This window comes from Pistacia vera, unplaced genomic scaffold (genome assembly GCF_008641045.1).
Source record: "Pistacia vera cultivar Batoury unplaced genomic scaffold, PisVer_v2 Contig281, whole genome shotgun sequence".
NCBI lineage: Eukaryota > Viridiplantae > Streptophyta > Magnoliopsida > Sapindales > Anacardiaceae > Pistacia > Pistacia vera.
The window spans coordinates 177,507-188,850 of record NW_022196092.1 but is presented as its reverse complement, the minus strand read 5'-3'; positions in this window follow the sequence as shown (position 1 = coordinate 188,850).

The following is an 11,344-nucleotide window of genomic DNA, read 5'->3' as shown; positions in this document are numbered from 1 at the left end:
AATCCCTTGGATATATTTTTATTTTGGTTATTGGGGTGTTTGGGCTTACTTGTACACATCTCAATTAATCTATAGAGTCTATTGAATATCAGACAAGCCCAAAATATCAGGTAAGTCATAATGCTATTGTGGTAGGTGGCCCCAATGTTTGAATCCAAGAACTTAAGGAAGAGAGCAAACATCTTTGACTGTCAGGCTAACCCCTTGTGGTTCAGAATATCATTTATCTCCTTTGTGGCTCGATAAATACCAATAAAGCCCCTATTTTAAAGATTTTTTTTTTTTTTTTGGAGAGGTCCCTATTTTAAAGATTCTTGTGGACTTAAGTGATTTTGCCATAATGAAATTCAAACAAGGCTGTTTTTATTTTGGGATAAAACGAATGGTTTTATTGTTTACTACTTACTAGGGTTCTTAAAACGACACCTTTTAGTTTTCCATTGAGTCGTTTCAGTGGTATCCAAACGACATGTCGATTCTTTTTGAATGGCAGATTGTTTGTTTTGTAGAATATTTGCTAAAAAGTATGGAAATATATTGAAGCTTGTGAAACTATGATTCGTAGGAGACCTAAGTTATATTTACCAATTTCTTTGAGGTTAAGAATGACTAGCCGTAAACGAACTTTTTTTTTTTTTTTTAAACAATCGACATTCCGTTGATCAATCGACCTATTATACATTCTACTATGAATGTTGGTAACTCCCCATTTTTCTTCGTATTACTAAAAAGGCCCCTAGTTTTTTTATTCTTAGTGTACATAAATAAAAATTTACTCGTTGGAAATGGAATCCTTCTTCCATTATTAAAATGAATATCTTAACTAAGCTTAGCAATGTAATGCATTGTTGACGTTTGATTTTGGATGCCAACGACTCGCACGTGAGAAGCGCTAAGCGGACATAGGAATCACACGTGATGGATCCATGAGATTTGAATATGAAGCTGAGATTATATATGTTGCAGAAAACATAAATAAAAGATTGGCAAGAGGGGTTTTTATAGTGGTTCGGATGCAACAAGTGACTCCTACATCCACTGTTATTTTATTGATCTCTGACTATTTCTATGATATTGCCCATAAGACATACAAAGATGAAGAAATATAGTGTTTACAGAGAGAGAATGAAATGAAGCTCAAATCTCAACCCAGCCTCCTTCTTCGGGAAGAGGAGTGCCCATTTATACACCTAAACACTTAATGTAATGAGTGTTTTGCAAGTTGCCTTGACACATGGAAGGCTCTCATCCATTCATCTCTTTGAAATGAGATAAAGTTGGTGTGAATATTTTTGAGGAGATATGAGCTTGACAGCACATTTATTAGGCTGACATAAGCGTGACTTTTGAGACATAACAGAAGCCCCCCAGTTTTTGAAGTGCGTAATCGCGCTTCAGAAACTAAAGTCTTTGATCTGAATGGCTGTAGTCTCGAACTGAAGACCTCGAACTGAAATCCGTTAGGAGTATGACCTGAAATCTGTTAGGAAAACGACCTGAAATCTGTTAGGAGCTCGACCTAAAATCTGTTAGGAAAATGACCTGAAATTTGTTAGGAAAATGACCTGAAATCTGTTAGGAGCTCGAGCTGAAATCTATTAGGAAAACGACCTGAAATCTGTTAGGAAAATGACCTGAAATCTGTTAGGAGCTCGACCTGAAATCTGCTAGGAGCACGACTTGAAATCTGCTAGGAGCACGACCTGAAAGGTCATAACGAGCTTAATCTAAGCAAAACGAGCTCAACTTGAGAGCAAAACGAGCTCAATCTTATTCTATTCAACTCAAAATATTTAACAATTACATTTCTTAATAAAAGTTTATAAATTAACAAAAACACCACTATCCACCCAAGCAACAGTCACCCGCCAACACTAGCACCACCACCAATCACTGTCGCTGCCATTGCCAGCACTAGAATGACATATGATTGGTCAGATCTGACCAATTGTGTGCCGATCTAGATATTTTTGGCTAGATCTACGGTCAGAGATCTGGCCGTTGATGGTGGCTAGATTTTGGCCGTTAATGACAGCCAGAAAAGATTATGGTCGTAGAGATCTAGCCGTTGACAATGACTATATCTTGACCGTCAACTTTGGCCATTAACGAAAGGCAGATTATTGCCGTAGATCTAGCCGTTTCTGACCAAATACACGGTGGATTTGGCCAGAAAAGGCCAGATGGTTGTGCTCCATTTTGGCAACTGTCAACCATGGTTTGACGGTGGTGGTTGGCTGCTGGTAGTCGGTTGGTTGGGTGGATGGGGTGTTTTTGTTAATTTATAAACTTTTATTATGGAGGGTGTTTAGCTAAATTAACAAATGTAGGGGGTTAAAAATTAATCTAAATATTTTCAGAAAATGTTTTCTAAAAATGTACCAGACACATTCTCAGAATCTTATCCTATTTGATTAAATCTTATCCTATCATATTCATAATATAATATTATTTCAAATAATGTACCAAACAGGCCCTATGTTTTAATATTTTGTAAGCGCGTTGACAAGGTGTTCGGGCTAGCTTATGCACACTTCAATTAATATTCGTGGTATATTAAAATACCCTACAAGCCCAAAGGACCAGATAAGCCACGGTGTTATTGTAGTAGATAGCTCCAAGATTTGAACCCAATAATTCAATGAAAGGAATAAACCTTCTTGACTATCAGACCAATCCCTTGGAGTTATTTTATTTTTTATTTTGGTTACTAGAATGTCTAGGCCAGTTTGTGTGCACCTCAGCTAATCTTTGAGGTCTATTGAACACCATATAAGCCCAAAAGACGAGGTAAACCACAATATTTTTCTGGTAGGTGACGTCAAGGTTTAAACCCAAGAATTTAACTAAGGGAGCAAACATCCTTAACTGTTGGACCAATCCTTTATGGTTCAGAATATCATTTATCTCCTTTGTGGCTCAATAAATACCAATAAAGCCCCCATTTTAAGGATTTTTGTGGACTTAAGTGATTTTGCCATGATGAAATTTAAGCGACACTGTTTTTATTTTGGGATAAAACAAATGGTTTTATTGTTTACTAGAGTTCTTAAAACGACACCTTTTAGTTTTCCATTGAGTCGTTTCAGTGGTATCCAAACGACATGTCAATTCTTTTTTAATGGCAGATTGTTTGTTTTATAAAATATTTGCTAAAAAGTATGGAAATATGTTGAAGCTTGTGAATCTATGATTCGTAGGAGACCTAAGTTATATTTACCAAATTCTTTGAGGTTAAGAACGACTAGTCGTAAACTGGCATTTTACTATTTTAGGGTTTGGTTTTTTTTTTTTTTTTTTTTTTTTTTTTTTTAACAAACGACATTTCGTTGATCAATCTACCTGTCATACGTTCTACTATGAATATCATTAACTCCCCATTTTTCTTCGTACTATCAAAAAGGCCCCTAGTTTTTTTTATTTTTATTGTACGTAAATAACATTTACTCGTTGGAAATGGAATCCTCCTTCCATTCTTAAAATGAATATCTTAACTAAGCTTAGCAATGTAATGTATACTAAAATTTTATATTATTAATTAATACAAATATCGAATTGATCATATAAAATAATTGGATTTCTGGCTGAGATTCTGAGTCGATGAGGTTGGTAAACCCTGACAGAGTTTTCCATTTGAATCAAGGTGGTAATCATATGAAAGAATATTCTTTCTCGAATGAATGAAGGGCCGAATGCAGCTGCTACAATTAGAGAAAGAGAAACTGATGTCATATCATATTTGCGGTTTCTTCAAATTCAACTAATACAATACTGTTCTTAATTAGAGCACCTGCTCCTTAAATTTGAAATTTTGACTAGAATTTGTCAAACCTACACAATTTTGGTCATTCATGCACGCATAACTCTGAAATTTATTTACCATGTCCAGTTTGAATCGCTGCATCTTCAATAAATTTCACTTTTATAGCTTCTTTTGAGCTTAACTAATTAAAAAAAAAAAAACAGTTTACTTTTTTCGCCGCATCTTTGCTTACTGATTAAATTTCAAAGAGCAATTTTTCCAATCTCCAAACTCTTAATGAATTTCCTCCATATTCAGATTACGAACTCTGATTTGAGACCCCCATCTTATATGAGATACATGAGAGTTTAACAAGGATTTTTTACCTTTACTTTGTATACGGAGTTGCTCAAATTTTGTGTATAAATTAATTTTTGTCAATGCTCTATATCAGATTAATCAGTCGTCCCTGGAACACAGGAAATGCATATAGCAACAGATACAAAATCAGCTTACCCAGGATCCTAACATTAGCAGCAACACAGTTTAATAAAATAGCGGTTGCTGTTATCGTGTTTGTTGGTTTTACTGGAGAGTGATGAAGAAAAGATATTAAGCAAAGGAGAAAGATATTAAGCAAAGGAGAAAGAGACGACAGCATGAATATGTGCTCTGCTTTTCATTCATAATACTGGGGAAATATACACGCAAACCAGTTCACTGTTACACCTAATGCAGTGGATATTTTTACAAATTTGAGTTTGAACTAAATTACATTCAACTAATACAAGATCAAGTCATTCAAATACACCACTTAACCACTGCAGGTTTCAACTAAACCTGTCACAAATTACATTAAAATACAACAAAATAGCAGCTTCAACTACTGCAATCAGAACAACAACTTTGAACACTTGGCGCCAAAAAGGTTTTTTAAAAAGTTGACTGATTTTGCAGCATTTCTAGCAAAATATCACCGGCTTCAACACTCCCCCTTGATATTTTTGCTGGAAACACCAAGTTTGAGCCTTAAATCTTCAAACTTGGCTTTGGATAAAGCCTTAGTCATGATATCTGCCACTTGGTCTTCACCCTTACAACGGACAAACTTAACTTCTCCATTACATTTTGCCTCTCTCACAGCATGAAACTTAATTTTGATGTGCTTGGTTCTGTCGTGTAAAACAGGATTTTTTGCCATTGCCACGACTGATTGGTTGTCACAAAGGATCACAGTAGGACTCCTTTGTGTTTGCTTCAAATCCTCCAAAATTTTTCTAAGCCAAATGGCTTGATTTACGGCAGCAGCAACATAAATGTATTTTGCTTCTGCTGTGGACTGAGCTACGATATCCTTTTTTTGGACAGCCAACAAATAGCACTTGAATTCAAGAAGAATATGTAGCCGGAAGTACTCCTCATATCATCAATGGATCCAGCCCAGTCACTGTCAGAGTATCCAACAAGCTAAAATTTTTTAGACCTCTTAAACCATACACCAAGATCAGAACTTCCCTTAATGTACCTCAACACCCTCTTGGCTGCCCTGAGGTGAACTTCACTCGGGTTACTCATAAACCTGGAGAAGAGGCTTGTTGCAAACATTAAGTTAGGCCTAGTGGCTGTCAAATACAATAGACATCCTATCAAACTTCTATAAATTCGCCATCAACCTTCACAGCCCCATCATCTTTGCTCAGCTTCAAGTTTACAACCAATGGAGTGTCCATTGGTCTGCATTTTTCCAAGTTGAACTTGTTTAGGACTTCATTATTATATTTTCTTTGGCTAACAAATATCCCATGAAGAGTTTGACTAATCTCCATTCCAAGGAAATAAGACATTTCCCCTAGATTAGTCATTTTGAATTGATTATGCATTGCCTTCTTAAATTCTTCCAACTGACTTGGACTGCTTCCTGTGATGAGCATATCATCTACATATAGTGATAAAATAATGAACTTCCCTTCCAGCTCTCTCACATACAATGTGTGCTCATTTGGGCTCCTCATATATCCCAAACTAATTAAGTAATCGTTGATTCTAATATACCAGTTTCTAGGGCCCTGTTTTAGGCCATATAAGTGTTCCTTAGTAGATAAACTTTGTTCTCCTACCCTTCAACTTCATATCCCTCTGGCTGCTCCACATAAATTTCTTCATTGAGCCAACCATTCAAGAATGCAAACTTGACATCTAGCTGATAAATCCTCCATTCAAGTTGGGTTGCTAAACAAGGAGAAACCTGATTGTATCATGCCTGGACACTGGTGCAAATGTGTCTGAGAAGTCCAATCCAAACTGTTGAGCAAACCCCTTGACAACCAACCTTGCTTTGTGTCTATGAACTGATCCATCTGGATTTAATTTTCTCTTATAAATCCATTTAACTTGAATCAGTTTTCTGTTTGTTGGTCTGCCTACCAATTCTCAGGTGCCATTTTTCTCAATCATGCTTAACTTCTCCTTCATTGCCTTCCTCCAAGTATCTGGCTTAGTAGCTTTATTATAGTTTGCAGGCTCAAGTATGGCTGCATTATACCTTTCATAAACCTCTGTCAGAGGTCTGATACCTCTAACTGGAACATCTTCATCTTCATCTATCCCCTATTGCTTCACCTTGGTTCACTGCTGGTTCTGTTAGCTGTCCCCTGGAGTCTTCATCAATTTTGTTTTCTCCCAGTTCCATACACCATTGTCATCTACTTTCACATCTCTAGTGATGTGAATTTTCTTAGTTTCTGGAACATAAACTCCGTAAGCCTTGGATTAACCACTATAGTCAATGAAAATTCCTATCATGGCTTTGTCATCCAACTTGCTTCTCTTAACTACTAGGATAAGAGCATATCATATACTCTAAAAAATTCTTAGGTTTTCCACTACAGGCTTCACCCCATACCAAGCTTCATTTGGAGTTTGATTAACTAAGGCCTTAGTGGAAAGTCTATTAAGCAAATAGACATCAGTGTTCACTACCTCTGCCCAAAAGGACTTAGGCAATTTCTTCTCAGCAACCATGCACCTAACTATCTCCATAACAGTCCTATTTTTCCTCTCACTAACTCCATTTTGTTGTGGAGTATAGGGACTACTAAATTGGTGTTTAATTCCAGCGTGCTTGCAAATTGATTCAAACTCGTTTGAAATGTACTCACTCATATTGTCACTTCTCACTGTTTTGATACTAAGGCTTGTTTGGTTTTCAACTTGCAGCTTAAATCTTCCAAACATGGCTGCAACTTCATTCTTTCTTTTCAGAAAATAGACCCAGCACATCCTAGACCAATTATCAATGAACAAAATAAAGTATTTGCTCCTACTCAATGAATGTGTCTGTATGGTCCACACACATATGTGTGGATGAGTTGGAGTTTCTCAACAGCTCTCCAAGCCTGGTTTACGGGAAAGGGCTGCCCACTCAACTTGCCAAGTTGACAAGTAGCATACACAATCTTAGTTTCTTCAATCTGGGGCAGATTCTAGACAAGGTTTTTGGTCTAAATTTCTCCAAGACCATGGTAGTGGAAATGGCCAAATCTCTTGTGCCATAACTCAAACTCATTTACTTTAGTAGTATAGGCTTTAGGTTTTGGCTTTTTCAACCTAATAGGGAAACTTTTCCCCATCAATCTAACCCTCATTAGTTCACTACCTTCATTGTCCAAAATTGTGCAGAATTGGTCGTGGAAATGCAGGATGTAATTCTTTTCTAGCATTTGTCCTACACTAAGCAAATTGTGACTTATTTCTGGCACATACAAGACATTAGGAATTAGTTTAATACTTGGCTTAGTCTGCACAGCAACATCTCCTTTCCCTTTGACATCCACAAACTCTCCATTCCCAACTTCAACTCTGGAGTGATATGCCTTGTCCAAGTTGACAAAATCTTGCAAGTTTGTTGTCATGTGGTTGGTGCAGCCACTGTCTATCAACCAAGCATCATTGCAAACTTGAGTTGCACAGCAAGATGCCACAAATAGTTGCTTAGATTATGAATTTGGCTGATGATCTTCAACAATCTGGGCTTGCTGTGGTGGCTGGTTTGGCTTGTTTTTGCAAACTTTTTCAATGTGGCCAAATTGTTTACATGCTCTAAATTGAATATTTGGTCTGAACCAGTACCTCTTCTTGGAATGGCCCTTCTTCTTATAGTAAGAGCATGTTGGATACTCTTTCATTCCACCTGATTTGTTCCATTGATTACTGGTTTTCTCCTTCCCCTTCTTATCTCCAGCAAACCTCTTGCTTCCTCCTTGAACAACTTTGCCTTTAAAGCCTGCCACCATTGCACCCTCACTTGAATCCTCTTGTCTTAGCAACCTCCTTTGCTCTTGAGCTTGCAGAGCATGTACCAGTTCTGTGAGTGTGATCTGTGACAAATTCTTAGAGTCCTCAAGAGATGAGATCTTGGACTCAAACCTCTCGGGTAGGGTCACTAATACTTTCTCAACAATTCTTTTCTCTGTCATTTCCTCACCTAACAATCCAATTTTATTCACCATATTCATCAACCTATCCACATACTCCTTCACTGATTCTAATTCTTGCATCTTCAGCATCTCAAACTCCCTCCTTAAGTTCAATACATGCATATTATTAGTTGTATCACTATTCACTACCACCAAACTCCTCTGTGAGCTTGTCCCATGCTTCCTTGGTTGTTTCATACGTAGAGCTAGCAAGGACTGGTCCCAAGCAGGATTGGGCCTGGGCCCATTTGGGACTATTCCCATTTAGGACCAGTCACTCATGGGTCCCAGGCCCATGAGCAATTTTAGGACCTAGGACCGGTCCTGGGCCTATAGGACCGGTCTTATAGGCCTGCAAAATTTTATTTTTTCCTATCTTTTTTATATTTTAGGGGCGAAATAAAATTTTGTAGGGGGGTTTACGTAATTTTTAGGGGTAGATTAGTAAGTTTTTTAAAGTTTAATTAATTTTAAAAAATAATAAATAAATTAATGGTTAATTTTAACATAAATGTAATATTCACACAATCACACATTCACGCTTCACAAATAAACAATTAAATAAATTTTTTTATTCAACAATATTTAAATCATTAAAATTGTGTTCCTAAAGAGTTCGAGTAGTTCAAGATCTTCAGGGTGATGTTATAGTCTTTTCTTTGCATGAGTCCAATCTTGTAAACACCTTATCACTTCAATCATCTCATTGGTTAAAGAGCATCTTCTGTCTTCAACAATCTGGCCACTCGTTGAAAATGCTGACTCGGATGCAATTGTAGAAACCAGCACAGATAAAATGTCACGTGCCATTTGGGCTACAATGGGGAATCGACTTTGATGTTGGTTCCACCATTGAAGCACATCCATCTCACGTTTCTCTTTCTTCGTCATGTAGAACATGTCCATTTGTAGGTAGTGATTTAGCTCATTTGGTCCATATATGTACAAGCTAGAGTTGCTACTTCCGCCATGTTCCATATACGTCCAAATGCTCGATCCTTGATGGAGGTCTTCATCAGGGCCTTGATCGTCTCTCCTGGACATTCTACTTCCACTTCCATTGTACCTGTTCTGATATAAAGAAAAAAGGCTTTCCAATTTTTGCATAAAGTCAATCAAATAAGATGTATAATCATGTCCTAAATGCTTGTCTATCTCAGTAATTATACATTTAACTACTTGTAATTTAAACTTAGGATCTACAACAAGGCTTAATCCATATAAGAATGGAATATCTAACCAATATTTCTCGTATTTTTCTTCCATCTTTAAAACAATTTCCATTAAAACGTCATTATATCTATATTTAGCAAAAGTTTTAGAAATTTGAAGTAAAATATCTAACGCTAAATTAGTAGTCGGATAATAAATACCACTTAATATATTAGTGGAATCATAAAAAAATTTAAGAAATGAATAAAAAAATTCACAAACCGCTCAATCATCATAGTTGACAACTTCCTCTGGATGGTTCTTATGGTTGACGGAATTTGTAATTTGTCTTGCGATTGACAAAACTTTTTCCAACATCAAGTAGGTGGAGTTCCAACAGATAGGCATGTCCATACATAACTTCAAAGGTCGAACCGGTGGGTCCTCTTGCCTACAATATTTGACGTATTCCTGCCATCTTTTGTTGCTACCGCCGATGATAAATCTGATAGCCGCGCACACCCTCTCCATCTTCAAATTTATAGCATCTAAACTTGCTTTAACAATCAAATTGATGATGTGACAAGCACATCTCTGGTGAAAAAATTTGCCTTCACCACGCGAATCCAATCTCTTTTCAAATAAAGAGATTGTCGTGGTGTTAGCAACTGCATTATCAAGCGTTAATGCTACAACTCTATTAGTTAATACATATTCTTGCAAAACTTCAAGATTTGTAAAATAAATAGTGTCAGCACTATGTTTTTCATATAATGGTTTAAAACCCATCAATTTTTGTTGTAAACCCCAACTATGATCTAAGAAATGTATTGTGATAATTAAAAATTTTGTTTTTGATCTACAAGCCCATATGTCTGATGTAAGTGCAATAGATATATTCCTAAAATTTTGAAATTCGTTTTTAAGTTTATTATTTATTTTGTTATAAAGTTTTAGTATATCTCTTCTACTTATACTTCTACTAACAAGGGTATATGCTGGACAAAATGCAGTTTTAATCATGTGAATAAAACAAGGATATTCAGATAAACAAATGGGAGAGTCCGTAGCAACTATGAATCTTGCTATCTCCTCTCATGCAACATTTGCATTGTATTGACATGTTGAGAGAGATAAGGATTGTGGTTAAAATTAAGTTGAGTTTGAATTTGCCTACTTGATCCAGTTGAAGATGTACAAGACAACTGCATTATTTGGGGGTGTTTCTTCTCCAAGTGTTGTCGTATCGTCGAAGTCCACTTCTCAACGCTTATAATGGTTCCACAGAAATTACATATCCCACACGATTCTTCCCCCTCCCCATTTGTCTTTGGCCATTTTGATTTGGTGAAGTGTCGCTATACATCGGACACGACCCTCTTTGATGGTCAAGGGGATTGGCCCATGCCCATGCCCATGCTCATTGAGTTGCAGCTCACTTGTGTTTGGCTGCACCTCGTTCTGGCCGAATGTGGTTATTGAATGGTAGTTGCTGCCTCTAGAGGAAATGGTGAAAATGGATCGAACCCTTCTATTTCTTCGGTGGATGGAACGTAAAACTCATTTGGGGATGATCCTCCGAATGCATCATTTTGGGAATCTATTATGAATTTATGATAAAATAATAAATAATTAAAATGAAAAAAAAATAATAATATGAATAAGAGATGATTATGAATAATAGAAAAAATTGAATAATATAAATAAATAAATAATAAATATAAATATAAATATAAATTGAATGAGAATTTGATTGGAAATTTGGAGTAGAGAGTAGAGAGTTTGAGTGGTGCAGAAAAAATGAGAAATTTAGGGGATATTTATCACCGACGGACCAACCACCCCTCCCCCCAACACCCCCCCCCCCCCCCCCCCCCCCCCCCCCCCCCCCCCCCCCCCCCCCCCCCCCCCAACCGACCGTTGGCTACTGCCAATAGTTATTAAATGCAAATTTTTTTAATTTTGTAAAATATCA